Source organism: Coloeus monedula (assembly GCF_965178545.1).
Source record: "Coloeus monedula genome assembly, chromosome: 1".
NCBI lineage: Eukaryota > Metazoa > Chordata > Aves > Passeriformes > Corvidae > Coloeus > Coloeus monedula.
The window spans coordinates 88,118,917-88,136,950 of NC_138781.1; positions in this window are offsets into that span (position 1 = coordinate 88,118,917).

Here is an 18,034-nt window from a genome sequence, read left to right on the forward strand (position 1 = left end):
TGCTCTGGGTGTCCATAAGTTGGGTGAAGGTCTGGATAGCAGATCTATCATGGAGCAACCAAGTGAGGCTGATTCCAGCAGCCTGAAGCAAAGCAGAGAAAGCTGAAAGGATATTTTAAAAGGAAGTCAAACTCCCTAAAATTTGCTTGACATCCAGACCTAGATATGATACATAAACTCATATGATGCACAAAATCAGTACACAGTCTTTCTGCAAAAAAAATCCATGCCAAGTGTTGGAATTCAAGTGTCACAGACCATTTACTCTTCCAGTAGTTCAAGAGGCACTGGCTTCTTTTCAGTCCTATAAATGGAACTGTAGTACCTTTAACCCCATGGGAAATGTATGAATGCTTCTTCCATGCCTTATGGGACTAATTTAATCTCTTTGGCATGGAGTTAACTCATCCTTTCTCAACAAGAAGCTGCATGGTTTCAAATAGGGAACACCTATTTGAACTGAACTCTCATGCAAAATGGAAGCACATAGAAAGTGGAAAGAGGGGCAGACTACACAGGAGCAGTATAAAAAGTTGCCTAGATATTGTATACCTTAACTTTAGGAAAGCGATGGTCTTCCATAGGGTCCCTATAGCCCAAGTGAGGAATTCTTGTCTCGATAAGTGGACAATAAGGTGGATGGAAAATTGGCTGAAGCATCAGGCTCAAAGGGTGTTCATTAGTGTCCCAAAATTCATCTGGTGCCCTGTAACAACTGACATCCCTTAGGGACAAATACTGTGGCCAGCAATGTTTAATATCTTCATTAATAACCTGTGTAATTTTTCAAGTTTGGATATGACATTAAAATGAGGCGGGGAGGGAGGAAAAGAGGAGGAGCAGGGGGACTGCTCTGCTGGGGCAGGACTTCTATTTGAAGGGTACTCCATAATGACCCATTTGGTTTAGTCAAAATACTCCAAGGTCCTTAATTTTTAATTTTCTAAAGCATTCTGGCTGAGTCATGATTTTCCAAAAGCAGTTCTCTGAGAAAGGAAAATGTGAGGATTTTATGGAGAACAGCAAAATGGGAAAACAGCGCAGCAGTTTGGCAAAAGCTGACTCTAAAATAAGCAACAGAGAAGTTGATCCAGTTGTAATCCCCAAGGAGCTGAACTAGCAAGTACTGATTTGGGTGGAGGAGCAAAGAAACTATCCTCTTCCTTCTCTTCTTCCCTTGCTCACATCTTTTACTATCCTTTCTCCACCTGATGATGAAGAGGAGGGTGTAGGAGAGAAAGAGTAATCAAGCCTCTTTAATACTGAATCTCAGAGCAATTGCCTCATTGCATCCCATTCCCTCTTCTTTTTCTTAGTCTCTGCTTAGAAGATTATCTTAGATTGAAAAGCTTCAAAATCTCAGCAGAAAAACCTGTGGAACAACGTTTTATGGTTCCATTAAGGTTAAGAACTAAATTCTTGAGCTAAGTTTGGTGTGAGAAGACAACCTATTTGACTACATTTAGAGTTTTATGTATAATGTCAGCTTTGCTTGGTTCCAGCTCAGTTTAATTATTTGTGTTAATTTTTTAATAATACAGAAGAAACTTTTTAAAACTTTTCAAAACTTTTCCTTTAAAATTGAAGCTTTAAACCAGAAGAAAACAGATGTTTTGATCTTGGGACTAGGTATCCATCACTGTACCAGGAGAGGAATGCCAGATCAATTGCAGGATGCTTATGCAGATATGAAATGGTACCATTTGCAGCAGTTTTATTACAGAAATTACTTTCAGTTAATTATTATTTACTCTTGGAATTTAGCACTCAGCTGAAGGCTCAGAAGGCAGCCTCTGGAGAACTGCTGCCTCTACCTGCTTGATGGTTGCCTATGTTTAATATAATCAGCTGGTAGCACAAGCTGTGGCAAAAATAGCAGTAAAGGATTCATTACATGTATTTGGGAAAAATTCCAGCTATGCTTAATATCAGCAAAGTGGTATATTTGGGGATCATCACAGTCCCTGGGTACAGACAACAAAGTCAACAAGTGATTAGAAGGGTAAGTATGCAAGATTTGGGATGAAGAGTTTCTAGATGAGAGAAGGATATATCTGTGGGGGAAAGGAAGTTACAGAGACTCTGAACTGATGACAGTCTTTTACTTAGGGATGGAGATTATAATTTGAGAAATATCAGCCAAAAAGAGATTGCAAGCAAAACCCCAAAGGACAGACAGCATGGGGTGAGTGCATGTGCTAGGCAGCAGATGTAGTTAGCATCATCCTCTCCGGAGCCTGCAGGTAGACACAGCCCTCCCAGGACCATCTCAGAAGTGAGTGAAGCAGCACGATGCTCATAGCAGCTGGACTGAATGCAGTGAGCTGCTGGACTCACTAATTGACCTACTTCTCACAAACCTGCACAAAATGCTACACAGTAAGAAATTATTGAGCTCTTGGAGGTAGTAACTCCAAAGCTGTGCAGCTGCTTTAGTATTGTCTTCAGAGATGGGACTAGGTGTTACAACGTAGCCTTCAGTTCAGTGTACATAAGTACTTGGAGAATATTAAACAATTTATAGCTGATAGAATCTGGCAATATTCAGTTGCAGTCTACTTAATTCAGGGAGTGGAATATCTTTTTCCTTACGTGAACGTGTTTTGTGGCAGAATATGCTCGTACTTTTGTGGTGACTGAGCTTGATAATTCTTTCATGTCAGGTATCATCATTGTATTAGCTTTTCAGAGATATGTGCTCCATGAACCTCAGTCCTTTTCTGACAACTAGTGCCTACAGTGTCATGAAAAGTAGTGTCAGGGTTGGTGCCAAAGCTGCTGTGGCTTGGAAGCTTCCACATAACACCTGTGTGTGTGTCTGTATGATACTGCTTCTGTCTGAAAACCTTTCCGAGTGCCAGGAGCTGCTGCCACATTCCCAGCAGAACACAGTTTAACTTGTGGGGAGTTACTGCTGCAAGCTGCAGTCTGCAGTGAGCACTTCCAGTAGAGCTGACTCATTCTGAAGTTGATGAGATAATTCATTGTTTCATAGGATGAGATTCCCTCTCCAGTGCTATCTTCAAGAACTAGGAAGATGATGTGATGCTGGAAGTGCTGAGCTTTGGTTGGAAGCACTTCCTGCAACTGTATTCAAAAAGGGATGAACCATTTTTTTAGTCACAGTGCTGTCATCCTGCGAAACAAACTGAAGAACAAAGGACCTGGAATGGACACAATATGAAGGAAGTGACAGCAGCAGGGCACTGACAGACTGTCTATACTGCCAGTATGGAAAATGGCAGGCCATTGGTAGTTAAACTGAAGAGAGTGAGGAGGAAGAAGGGAAGGATTCTCAAATGCTACTTAGACAGATGGAGAATGTAAGTTGGCAGGGAATCTTCCTACGAAATGCAAGTAGAAAATAAGAGAAATAAGAGAGCAGGGCTGACATGTACAATATGTTAGTCACCATCCCATTTCCACAGATCGCTATCATTCTGGTTTTTTAAGGATTTAGCCAAACCTGCAAGGACATTAAACAAATGGAGAAGAGTTCTTAGGCTATCCTAACAGTGAGCTCAGAGAACAGAAAAATCGGTGTTGACAGTAGCAGTACTTCTCACACTCTCCAATATACTGTGTTATTTATTCTCCCTCCAACACCCCAGGCTTTAAACCTGTTTCAACACTGTCATAATGGGTACCACTATACCAAAACAAGGAATACATAAAGATTTCAGTCTTTTGGGTTTTGTGGGTTCTTTTGTTATCTTTCTTTAACAAGCCTCTCCTCGTTTCTTGAAAATGTCATTCTAGCCAAAGATCTTCTATAATTAAAGAGCAAAACTGTCCAAATAATTAGAAGCTTTCTCTTGCCCTGAGCAAAGCTCTGGGCATAGAAAAAGGGAGTTTAAGGCAAACTGCACAGCAGTAGGAGTAATTGAATTATTTAAAATGAATGTCTACTTCCTAAACCACATTCAGTGGAAAAAAAACCAGCAAGATCAGGAGCAATGGAAAAATTATAGGGGATTTTCCTTAGGAAAGTAATCAAAGCAAAAGTTACAAAAAATCTCCTCTAAAGTGCAGTGAAACAGCAGGATTTTTTGAAAGCCACTGACTGTGAGGCCCCTAGGGCTTCTGGCCTTGATTATGCAATTGCTGCACCGGCAAGACTGGCTGCCAGCAATGGCTTTCATATGCATTTCCTAAAGAATATGCTACAATAAAATACACATTAGGCCCTTTTCATTCAGAACACATTGCCAGTGGTAGAAATCCTTGAGTCCATTCTCACTTTCTGATGATGGAGGGAAGGAGTCTTGTCTAATTAGGTGCATCTCATCCAAGATTCCTGCTTGCAAATCTCCCATCTCTGATAATGAGGTGTTCCTGCTCCCTCTGCAGGGGCTAAGCAGGCTGCAGTTATAAAACAGCCAGCTTTTGCATGCCAGGTGAAGGCACAACCCTGACCATACTTGTCCTCTCATTAGTGCCATGTGGAAAAATTTGCTCAGTTGAATGTTTGGGACAAATATTATTTGTAGTCTTTTATAACACTTTTTCTTGCTGGTTGTTTTTTGGGCTTTTGGGGAGATTTTGATTTTTTTTTTCATCATAATAAAGCCAAAAACATAAATTAGTTTATTTTGTTCTTGTGCTGATTGCATTTTCTGTTTCTTCAGGCTGGTTTTCAGGTTACAGGATGGTATAGCATCCTTAGGGATCAGAAACTTACCCTATTTTTTTTTACTGGTAGAACATCAGTGCGATTAATGGTACTTGGTAGAAAGGAGACAGCTAACTGTGACAGAAGATAAGTAAAGTGTAAGCATGCCTGTGCTAGCTGCAGCAAAAGCTCCTGATAACAAACTTTGAATAAAACTCTTCCTAGTGTGCAGTCAAAGTTCTGGACTGCACCCGTGCATTTCAATAGAGTTTTATTCCTTTAATGAAGCTGCACTTTACTTATTTGCCTTAAAACACTTGTGTGGCTGTCACCCAAGTGTTTTGAAATAGAGATAACAGCTACACCCCTTTCTTCTTCCTTGGAGACAGGAGAAATGGCGTGATTAATTTATTACAGGTTTTTGTTTGCTTTATGTTTGTATGGATGACTGGGCACAATGTGCTGGAGACTGGGTGGGAATAAATTATCAAAGGAGAGCTGTAGCAGAGCTGAAAAAAGGGAAATCTGTGGATGTTCTTTTCACCTGAGGGTGCTTTCCATAACCTGAAGTCCTTCTCCTAGTGAGTTCTGTTACTAATAGGATGTGGTGCTGCATTTGCTAAGAATTTTGAATTTTCAGGCTGTCTGCCTTCATGTCTATATTTTGTCACCCATCACACATACTTTATTAGTTTGTATTCTACCTCATAGCTATCATGACAAATTTTTTTGTCACTTAAATTCTTTGAGCAAACAATAATGTACGTAATCTTAGACATTGTATGAAACTAGACCTGCAATTATAAGTTTTATTTTCTCTGATGTAAATATAGTATTCATAGAATAGAGGATAAAAAGTTACTTTTGTGTAACTTCTTAGCTGTGACAACTGAAAGAGGAAATTGAATTCTTACTCCCTGCTGTGGGAAAGGAAGAGTGGGCTTCCAAGAGAGGTTCTGGCCAGGGCAGGGTTAATTTTTGCAGCAGCCAGGAAGGGCCGTGACAGGGATCCAGAAGCTGTTGTGTACAACCTCCCATCACTGCCAGGAGAGGAGGCAGGGGGTTTCTGTGGTGAGCAATCATGCTTCTTTTGTTTTACCCTCTGTCATTCGTATTATGGCTGTCACTGTTCCTTTTCTTATCTCATTGCTGTTTCCAGTAAATTGTTCTTATCTCAGCCCATGATCTTCCCCTTTTGTGCCCGCCAATTCTCCTCTTTAGCCCACTGCAGGGGAGGGGGAGGAGGAGGCAGGGAGTGAGAAAGCAGCGTGTGGTTTGCAGTGGTTTCAGAGGGAATGTTAAACTAGGAAGTACCATTCCTAAACCATGACACCATCTCCTAAGGGAAATTTTAGTTGGAAAAGGAAAATTTGAAATTGATAGTGTTCCACAATTATTTGGGTCCAAAGTGGTTCCAATAAATACAGTGAAAACTTCAGCCTTGACTTTGAAGAAAGTGTCTTCATCCAAACCTAATAAATCCTTTTCCAGTGCAGGCTGTAATTATGAGGTTTAGATTGGATATTAGGAAAAATTTCTTCACCAAAAGGGTTGTCTAAAAATTAGAACAGGCTGCTCAGGGAAGTGGTGGTCAGACACCACACAGATGTAGCAGTGGGCACATGGTTTAGTGGTGGACTTGGAAATGCTGGATAAACAGTTGGATTCACAGATCTTGAAGGTCTTTTCCAACACAAACCTGTCATACCTCTGGGGTGAAGGGAAGTGTAAACTGGCCAGAGAGGCCTTTCCTTATCACACTGAAGTGCAGTGATGGGGAAGAGGAGAGAAGTATCACAACAAACTACACACTCCTGCAAGGTGGCCTTACCTGCACACAGAAAATTATCTAAATGCTCATTTTTTGCATTCCTGTTGCCTCTTTGGAGCATCACAAGCACATACAGGTATCAGCCCACTGCACACAAGTGGCATGAGATACAAAAAGCCTAATCTGGCACCAGGTGGAGCCTGGAAGGAACTCTGTTTAAAAACACTGTTGAAAACTAATGCCTTTGTCTCTTGGGGTTTTATAACACCTTAATTTCCCAAACCACATTCACCTGAATGTCTGCACACACATTTCACTGCTATATGATTTTAATTGTTTCAATATTCTTCTAAAAGCTGAAGCAGGTAACTGCTTGGTGAACTCTCTTACCTGTTTTCCAAGATAGCAAAGATGACTGATTAGTATGAAATGAAATTGTGCAACCATGTTAAACCTTGAGACTTCACAGACTGGCTTATCTTTATATTACCCTTCAAATTAGGTTGTGATTTCCTTTAGCTAACAAAAAAAAGAAGATATTAATAATTTTATAATTTTATATTAAGACCTGGAGATACCAGATAAGGACAGAAGTTTTTCAGGGGCAAAGGGTTAGGACCTTCTGAAAGGTTAAACCTTGATATCTGGATATTTAAACACTAAGCAGTTCTGAAAATTTCAGGCCATATTTGTATGGGTACAATATTAGGGTATTATCATTTTTGTCTATGGCTTTTAAGTGGGTTGGAAAAAACTATTTTGGGACACAGAAGATTCTGTTTACCATGGTCAGCCTTTTTGGAGATCAGAGACATAGCCCAAAATTCAGGATGTTCATTCAAGCAGCCATGTAAATTTCCAGTAAATTTTACTCTCTCAAAGGACAGAAGATCAGCATTAACCATGCATTCAAACACCCTTCGTGGAGAATCTAGACACTTATTTGTGATACATTAATTCTTCCCTTGAGGAGTCAAAAGAGACCTATAGATCTTTTGGGGGAATGGCTGACTATAAATTATTGAGGCATAACTGCAATAATTAGCTGACTTTTGTCATCATCATACTCCATATATAGCAGAGCTGCTGATCTCTTACTGTTTTTCAGGGCTTTTGTCTCCTCAGTAGATTGTATGATTGGTTTTGATCACTTTGTAATGAATATTGTATCACAGTCTGCTAAGTAGACTAGTATCAACATGCTACTACTTCTTTAGGATTAAAATGTATGTGAGAAGTTTTAAAAGGCATTCACTCTGAGTGGAAAAATCCAGTGTTTTCCAAACAATTTGATTCTGCAGATTAGGACAGTCTTTGATTGTATGTGATATTGCTGGACATAGTAAATCCACATAAAGCTGTTTCAGTTCTAAATTGACTCACAAAGACAATTCATCATTGTCTCCATCCTGAGGTGCATGCATCCATCATGTGCTTCAGGGGATGGTAGTAAGTATTTTAATCCTGCTTTACAGATAAAAAGCCTCAACAATGAGAGCTGAACAGGTTTATCAGACATTGCAGTGCAGGACAAGTGAAGCAAGAAATGAAGCTATAGGACACTCTGATGTCCTAACCATCAGAAGCATATAGCTTTCCTAGAGAATCTGGATAAGGATGCATCTGCACTTTATTTGATTGTCCACACTCAACTTTTGAGAACTTCTGGCTGCAAAATTAATCCAGTTTATTTCAGCATGCTAGTAGCTGCAAGTGTCTCAGATGTAGCTCACAACATCCACCCTCCTGGCTTTTCTCCATTGCTCTCTGTGTGTATACAGTATTAGTTTGGGCTGCCTTATAGAAAAACTCCTAGGGCATGTACAGCTCCTCTTCTGTGGCAGATGGTTCTAGGTTTGCATGTTGCAGGGCCAGTGCTGCAAAGTGGTTGTGCTAGAATAGTGACGTTCCAGAGGCGTGCTTCCCCAGTCATCATGCTTCAATGAGCCATAGGAAACTGCTTTGGGCAACCTGTTGACCATCCTTGAGGCTCTGCAATGTGGTAGAGAGCAGAGAGCCAAATGTCAGATGTGATGCCCTGTAGATCCCTGAGGCATCAAATAAATAAAGATGTGGCCCATGAAACATCAGTCAACATGTGCCAAACTGAGTCTACACCTTCTGTACCTGGTTTTTACTCTCTTTTAGACCTGAGCAGACACCAAAACACAAACCACTGAGCCTTTTGGCACTCCTGCAACACAGAAGGCCAGTGAAACGATTCAAAATGGTGCAGTCAAACCCTTGAAAGCATTACATGCACAGAGCATTGCTTTGCTTAACACATTTCAAACTAAAGTAACTGCTAATAAGATAAAAAGAAGTAACAAATCAAAGAATATTGCCTCCAACAATCATGCATGACTTACCATGGCAAACACATCCTTGCTGAGTAAGGAGAGTGCTCAGCGTCCGTTTCAGGCCTCCTGCTGCAGCCTTTTATGCTTTTTATTTTTATCTCATTTGTCAAAATAACAGCCCTTTATCAGTGCTGATTGCAGGGATTTTGACTCCTTACCTGCTGGGTTCCCCCTCTGCTCCATAGGAGTTTCCTAATTGAATATTACCCCTGTGAAAAGAAAAGCTTTGAATAAGAAGAAGGAAAAGTTATTAACAGCCATGAAACCACCCCTGAATATCCCACCACAGTCCTACACACAAAATCCCTTTCTCTCCCCAAAGTGAAGAATATGCTTGTTTCATTTAGCAGCATCAGCTCTTTTTCTGAAGCTAATCACATTTATCATACACTGAAAATTGTAAATGAACTGCAGTAGGAACCTAACTTGAGGAGGAGGGGAAGGATAGAAAGATAATAGTTCAAAGTAAGTTATAAAAGGTGTCTGGTTTGGTTAGATTCACTGTTGCCTCATTTCTCACATTTGTGAGTCAAAAACAAGAAATCATTTACTGCCTGTGTTGAGACCTGGCATCAACAATTTCCGCCCATGTCTTGCTGGATGGTGTAGGACTTTGAATTCATCAAAAGATGATTTGTAAATTTTCTTTTCTGGCACTATTATTCCTGCTAAAGCAGCAGCAGGCTGCATGCTCAGGTTCACTTGAGAAAGGACCAAAACCTTGTATTTCAGCTCTCAATGTGTGTGGGAAATGACACTTTGGCTGGAGATAGATGAAAGACTTTGTCTGTCAAGTTCTTACCATGACCGTGATGGCTACTGTAAAAGCTCATGATTCCTACTTTCTCATCAGAAGTCACTGCTCAGGTGCTCTTGTTGCATTCCTTAGAGAATGAAGCACAAAAAGCCGCAGCTTCAAAGTCAGCTATTGAAAGTGGAACCTGCCTGGCTTGTCTGTGAAAAAAAAGGAGAAAAAATAAAAGAAGCATGTCAATGAGGCTGCTGAATGAGGCTGCTATGCACACCTGGCTTCTTCAAAGCAAGGCAGACCTTCCTAGAAAACAGAGGGTCTGGTATGTTGTTCCCTTGGATTCCTCAGCTAAGTGTTTGCTGAGTTTCAGTATGCTCCCTACTCTTTGCACGCAAACCGCCCAAATAAATAAATAAATAATAAAACGGGTGGTGAGGACATATGAGAAACAAGGGAATCAGAGCTGACAGATAACCATGGGAAGGACTTAAAAGTGCTGAAGAAAAATTCTTCTCTCTACATCCCTCCTTCTTCAGTGTCTACGCCAACATGGATTTTTTTTTTCTTCTATTTTAAAGGGGGCTTTGTTCTTCAGCTGCTTGTGGAAATAGTCTTGCAAAGTTATTCCTTTCAATCTTTCAATGCATCAGCTCACCATGTTGACAAAACTTGAGGTTTTCCCACTCCCCAATTTAGGCCAGTTATACCCCATTAAGGGGTCTCCACATTCTTTCCTGCTGTCCCATCTCCAGAATTACACAGCCTTTAGCACCTTTTTCCATGCAATTTCCCCACTTTATGAAGCAAATTGGTGGATCCATTTCCCTGTTATCCAGACACGTGATGCAAGAAGCCTGCAGAAGGGAGGTATCTCCTACTGACAGTGAGCTAAAGGGCACCTACCCCTCAGTACCCATCTTCAAAAATCACCTGTTCTCCTATCAAGTGACCTACAGTTGAATTTCAGCTTTGCAGCAAAACAATCTTGAGAGGAATGAATGGTTAACTGAATTCTGGTACTCCCAGTAGGATAATTATCAAGAGCTTAACTACATTCTAATTCCTTGAACAAGACAGCTAAAAAAGAGGTGGATTTCAGCAAGTTTCTCTGTGTGTGTACATTGGCCTGCAAAGTCAGAGCTGTCATGACAAAGAGGGAAGACTCAGAGGGACCCAGGTTGGCAGCTCAGGTGTTTTAGGTGGATAGGCAACATGGGATTCCAGCTGCAGGACAGATTCAACCATCACCTAAGGAGGAAGAGAGTGGGCTGGGTGGGATGACCAAGTTTGGGCAGTTCCTATGGCAGCAGGCCAAGACTGCTCTGGGCAATTGGGTTCGGGGTAACTCCAGAGCAGATGAGCCTTCTGCATCTCCTGTCAGCATGAGGGCAGAAGACAGATTGTGATTGCTGCTGGGAAGCACTGGAGTGAGGCTGCCATGTTACTCCCCATCACCTTCTATCCCTTACCTGAGCGAAGCAGGGGTGGCTCTGGCTTTGTAGGGTGCATGATCACCGTGGAGAAGAAGGTCCTGGATGTTTAGCTGCTCCTGAGAGATTGCTGCTGGTTCTGAATGGGCTTGGAAACAGCCCTGGTTGCAGGCAAGAAAAAGTAAATAATTCTTTTGTAAAAGAAGCTGTTTGATACCACGAGGCATAACAACTAAACGTGGGACCAGAGCTTTGAATTCCCACAGGTGCTCTTCTGAGTGGCATGCCCCTCCTTGTGAAGGCCCACCAGGTATGTGGAAGAGCAGAGTAAGTGTGCTTTGCGCTGTGTAATCAAGTATGTTGAGTACAGAGGAAAGATAAAAGGCCGTAGCAGAAGGACACGTAGCGCTGCCCGCTGCACTTCTTCTGGCTGTTCACAAGTTCCCAGTAAGTGCAGCGTGAGGGAGCGAGCTATTAATAGTTCTGCTCATCACTGCTGCACAGTGAAACAGCAAAATCCCAGCACAAGGGAATATGGGAACCATGAACTCTAAAGCAAAAAACTTCAGGCACAGAAGACAGCCTCAAAACTGTAATAATTAACAAAGGAGGGAAAGAATATGTTTAATACTGGTTATTTATGAAGTTACAAGAGAATGCCTCTGCATTAAATAAAATTTAAATGAAGCCTTGCACCTGAGCCAGAGAGACAAGTGTCCCAGCTCACTCTCACATTCTGTAAATGTTTTTTCTGAACAGATCAGTTAAAGAGTTTGCTATACAGCTGCCTAATAAATAGTGTATGTGCTGGAATATGTTAAGCTCATTCTAATACATATCCAGGTCTTCCTTAGGGTTCTCATACTCTTCTGCAGCTATGGACTGCTTCTAAAAGTTATATGCTTTTAGAAATTGTTATCAGACCAGTACAGGCCTGAATTTCTATCAAAAGAAAATTATAGAAATGCATATACATTCAGTTTGACAGAGTCCTCAGATAGTAATATCCTGTGAAACCTGTGATTTTATCCAGTGATAAAATAATATGTTTTGGTTATTTGTACGTGTCAAGCACTTACATAAACACACATTTAATTTTGGTGCATAAAGTGTATTCACAGTTCCCTGAAATTACCAAAGCTACAACCATGATTCTCAGGCAAGAAGAAGAAAATCCTATTAATGCATTCACACAGAGTAAAACAGCATGTTTTGGAATAACAGCAGCTACTGAAGGCCATGAAGAGAATATATGTAGAACATGATATCTGAGAAAATATCGCATTTGTATGTGAGTATTATGCAGTATTTATGAAGAAACCTGCCCTGTTAAATGCTTATACCTTGATTAAATCCTATTAAAAATGCTAAGTACATTTCCAGGCATATTTCTATAACCACATTACAACAATTGGATAGCCTGTATTCAGAAAGTATGCAAATGGCTTTAGCTGGGTCATTCTTTAGCTGGTATTTCTAACAAATATAGTACCATGGGGCATTCCTCTTGTCACAACACATTTATTTTATTATCTAGATGATTATGGCTGTATATTTTCCTTATGTATTCTACCTTGATGATATGCTGAATTCTCAGATTTTCAGCAAACACTTGCAATGCAATTACTATAAATACAATACAGTGTCTCTTATCCTCAGTTTTCACAGAACTTTAAAATTATTAAGTTTGTATCAAAACCACAAAAGAAAACAAATTGGTTATGGCCTTCCTACATTGGTGAGCCAGCACTGATGTTGGGCCAAAATATTGTTAAAAATGTTAAAATTATGTACAATAAAATATGCAAAAGCTCACACACGTATTTTAAAAAAAGATAGAGATGTAGGCTACTTATTTTAATATTTTCAGTGAATTCAGAATAACAATTCCAACTAGGAAATGTTTTTGTTTTAATTCAAGGTGTGGAACAAAAAGAAAAAGCAATTTATACTTTAAAAACAGGAACTTGAATGTGAGCTTTCACCCTCTCAGATGCCTTATTATCAACCTCAAGTGCCATTTCTATTACTGCTTTAATATGAACAGTTGCTGGGAAAATGAAATAAGCAGCTATTTGAAACCATGTCCCCCACATCCTAGCTGACTAACTTTTCAGCTTGAGAGGCTAATCATTCATTTCTAACAGCTCTCATTTGTTTTGCATTTTCTTAGCTTTCTATTAAGGTTTTATCAACATAATTATTTTTATTTCTTATTTTAATTCACTCTCTTTTCAAGTGCATGAACATTAGATTTTGAAAAATAGCCTGACTAGGCTCTGTGGTAGCTCTGTGTTACAAAATGCTAACTGTCTTGGGTAGGGTTTATCAGAGAGAACACACAGGATTATGAAAGAAGGAAAATTAAGATAAACCAGAAGCAGGGTCTTTCTGAGTCACCAGGTTCCTCTAGAAATAGCTTACTTGCAATGAACAGGAAAAGAGATGAAACATAAGTAATGAATACCAAATTCACCTAAAGCTTGTGTCAATAACTTCATTAATAATGGAATTAATACATCATAACTTTTATCCTAGCTGTACAGATTATTATCAAATAGCTAATGAATCTTTCTATAGTAAAAAATAGTCAGGATCAACCAAATCTGCCTGGACCAAAACTGAGGTGACCTAACTGACAGGTGAATTCCTGTTAGTAGAGCTGTTGTCGATGTCAGTATGGGAAATGCCCTACTCTAGTCCAAAAGACCTTAAAATAGATTAGGATGGGTTTGGTCTCCTGTCTGGCAAACACACCGAGGCATATAGTTAAATGTTGTCATTTTATATCTATTTCATCAGTTTGCTGCAGGCAGTATGAAAATATTGGAAAAAGTCTGTAATGATATTAGAACAAAATAAAAGTTTCAGATATTGATCTTGAGCCTCTGGATCTCTATTTCCATTTAACCACGATTGCAAAGCATAAAGGCTGCACCAGCATTACTAGAAGAGGGCTACATTTCTAGGGAATCCAGTCTCTGGTCTCTGCTAGCCATAAAACATTTCCATAGGCAAGAAGAATTCTTTTGAAAGTGCCATGGTCTTTTCCATATTAATAATACCACAGGCCTTTAACTTCTTAAACACCTAGTGTTGTTTGATGGTAAAGCAGCTCAGTGGAGGACAAATGAGGATGAGACTGTACAGGGCAGCACCTCTGAGGGTGGGGAATGGTGCTCAGTGTCTGCCAGCACCTGGCTTTGTGCAGCTGCCACCCTCCCTGGTACTTCCTTGTGAGTACAGCCCCCTCAGACCAGCAGCAGGAGAGGAGCTGGCACCATTTGGAGAAGAGCAGAGCATCTGGCAAATCCCTTCCATTTTCTTTCGATTGCATAGTATGTTTTCTCCATAGGAGCATGCAAGCACTAAATATGCACCCATTAACAAAAAATTATAAGAAGTTTTCCTGAACTGCAGTTTCATTATTCCCCATAGCTCACAGTAATATCAGCCCTTCACACATTTTATAAGCTATCTTTGCTTATGTAAAAAATAAAAAGGGAAGGAAAGAAAAGCCATGAAATAAAGTGATGTGCTATTAAGCTTCAGCAAATCCCTCTGTGTGGGGCTAGTTGCTCTGTGATGTTAGCCAACAAGGAAAGAGCAACCACACAGCTGCTTTAAGTACTCAAAATATTCACCTAAAATTCCAGGAAAACTGACTCTCCAAAGAGAAGAAAATCACGGCATTCTCTGATACTGGAAAGGGAAATGCTGATCTTAAAAAAAAAATAACAAAAACTTTCATTTGCCTGAGGTTTCTATCCACAATTCCTCCCATAACAGTTGGGTATATACAATATGTGCAAAACAAGGATCCCATTTTTGGCAGGAAATATACTCCCAGAAGTACCTCCTGCACTCCAGCCTCGTTCTTCTATCCCTAAGTGAGAAATGACATGAAACTGATGCCTCTGTGCAATAACATGCAACTCCATCATCTTTTTATCCCAATACTCAAGGACAGTCTTCCCTAACTGGCTACTAAAGAATGAAGAAATTATGAGTGCTGGACTAGCCTAGAGACCAGAAACAGTTTGGCCTGAAAGCACCTGAGATCTGGAGGACAGACTATTGTGGTCCTGGAGAACACATAGAGGCCGGCTGAATGCACTGATTAGTTGCTTAAAAGTAAGAAATCAAAGCTCTCTCCTCTGCCTTTTATCAGTTACTCTCTATGGGCCTCCCTGTACGTGCTTGATTTCATACCGTTCCTACCCGCACACAGGACACACCATGGTTTTGCATCTCCCTTATTCTAATGCAATGAGCTTTGTAGAGCAAGTCTCCTTCCCTGAGTAGCTGTGCAGCTACCTGTTGGTGGAGACATGACAGCAGACATCATCAGACAAGGCAAAGGGAAATTTTATGGCAAGTAGATGTTTACCTACTGAAACCCAAACTGCAAAGAAGGAGTTAATGGCTGCTAAAGTTGTTTCTGGTAAGTGGTGTTGTTTATTTTTCATATAAATAATTCCTGTGTTTCTGCAAGTTGAGACTTCATCTACCATAACAGACAGTTCCTTGATACTGCAGAAACTAATCAGGAATTAATTTCAAAGAAAAAAAAATAAGATGTAGAGAGCTAAAATTGTGAAATCCTGTTTTTTCCTAAAATATTAATCAACAAGGCTCAGCCTTTGAGTATAAATTTTTCAATTTACTTTTTCTACCAGAAAAGGCTAGAAAACACACATTCCCTTTTGGAAATATTTAAAGTACAACACACAAGAAAGGCAAAACCAAAATCAAGTCACAATTAATTCTGAAACTGGAGCTGTGTACTAATGCAAGACCAGCTATTGAAGCCTATGCAAGTCCCTTTGGCCCAAAGAGCCTGCCAGACAGTCTCCTAGGCTGTAAAATAAAGCTGGAAAGAAGGCTATGTTATTGACTTTTCAAGTTGAGTGCTGTGAGAACAGAGATCATTTTCTCACATTTGACAAAACAGACACAAAAGAGAAGGAGACAGTATAGCAGAAGTAGGGAAGCATGTTTTTGTGCTCATGTTCTCAGGGTACGTGGCAGCTGGTCAGTCACAGATGGATGCTCTGGGCTGGCAGGTCAGCCATGACAGCTGTTGCTTTAAACCTTGGCTTGCTTCCCTGGTTCACAGCATCATCAGGATAAAATCTCCTTCCTTCCCTCATTCCCTGCAGGCTAGGCCCAAGTGAAGGGGTTGTTCTCTGCTATGGCATTGGTGCAGTGTGGTGCAGCTCACTTCCAGTTCAGGAGGAGCGAAAAGAGAGGGGACAAGGTGGGGTTATTTGAAGAAAGACATGCAGCCAGCCCTGGGATGGTAGAGCAAGAGCTCATGCAGCTCCAAGCATCCAAACTGCACAGCCCAAGAGCTGAGGTTTGTGCACAAAGGTCAGAATTACCCAGCCCTGCTAGCCTTAGGCACTGCATCCTGCAGCAGCTCATCACCTTGGTTTTGCTCTGTAATCTTGAGTTTCCCTTTTAGTGTGCATATATAAAGCACTTCAGCCCCTAAATAAATAAAGTGTGATATACTTGGAGTTACCAGTTAGACCTATTTTTTTCATTCACTTAAAGGTCTTGAAAATACCACAGCCCTTGAAAATTAATAGCTTATTGTGTTTGAATTTGTCTCCTCTTTGTATTCCTTTTAATATTCATTATTACGTATTCCTTCCTAATAGTCATTAGAGACCATCTAATGACTACTGATTACTGCCATAGGTAATGACGTATGATGAACTCTAAGCAGGTTCTTCCAGGTGATCTAGCAGATCAGTGGCCTCAATTATTACCGGTATCTTTTTCTATTACACAGAATTCACAAAATGAAGAAAGAAGATAAGTATAACTGATAGCTCTGTGTTCCTCGCAAGATTGCCCCAGAGACAGTTATGGACCAAACATCCATAAATGTCCTTTTCTTCTTCATTTTTTGAACCCATGCGAAACTGCTGCCCTGCTGTCACCAGGCAGGACCAGCTAAATGATCCGCACTTTAAAGTCTCAGCTTAGACCTCCCTAAGTCCCATGGTACGCACCTTGGCAGTGAGACTTTCTGCGCTGTGGAATGTCTGATGTGAAGCCAGTGCTAGAAATATCAGGTAGCTGTGTTTCCTAGGTAGAAAGCCCCATGAGGGGAAACTTCCTCCCTTGGATGCAGAGCTAAGATTCCTTATTGCCTGGGGACCACTCGAGCAGGTATGAGAATTTGTGGAAGGGAAGGGAAGATGTAAAGCAGGGACAGCTAAAGGAACACTGTGCTCAAGAGATAGGACATGGCCTCAGTTTAGACCATGGGAGGTTTAGATTAGATATTAGGAAAAATTTGTCCCCTGAAAGGGTGGTCATGCACTGCAATAGTGTTCAAGAGGCTTGTGAATGTGACGCTGGGGGACAGGGTTTAGCAGTAAACACAGCAGTGCTGGGTTAACAGTTGGACTCGATGATCTTAGAGGTCTTTTCCAACCTTAACGATTCTGTGATTCTATGATTCATGCATTGAACAATGCTGAACAGAGTGAGGAAATAAATGTGTGCTCTGAGCTTGCAGCTGCCAAGACGGAAATCCTTTATTCTAATTTCTTGCAAAGTCTGAGAGCACAGGCTGAAGAACCAGAGGAGCTCAGTTGTCTCTAGGAAATTTAAACAAAGTTCTGTATTTTGGTGAAATCATGACTGGGAAATCCTGAAAGAAATTTGCTTCCATACATTGTACCGGGGATAAAGGTAACTGTAGTGTGCTTTCTTTCACCACCTAAAATGTCATCTGTTTCACTGGCCTTGTAATGGACAATGAAATACAGGTACAATCACAGTCAATTTTTTATAAAACAGATGCCAATCTACATACATAAATGCAGCTACGACACAGCTAGTTTTGAACAGAATAATTTTCAAGTCTTGTGTTTGTTTGGAATTGGGACATATTTATTCATTTGCATTATTTAAAACTTTTTTCTGCACAAAAGCACCCAGAGAAAGAATGTTTAGTATGTCTAAAGAAATGAAACATCTTAATAATTAATCTTAAATATTGTGTGTGTATATATACATCTCTAATGCATGTATTCATAATATTTATGTATGTAGAAATCTCTATTATATGTGCAGATTTTTAATACAGAA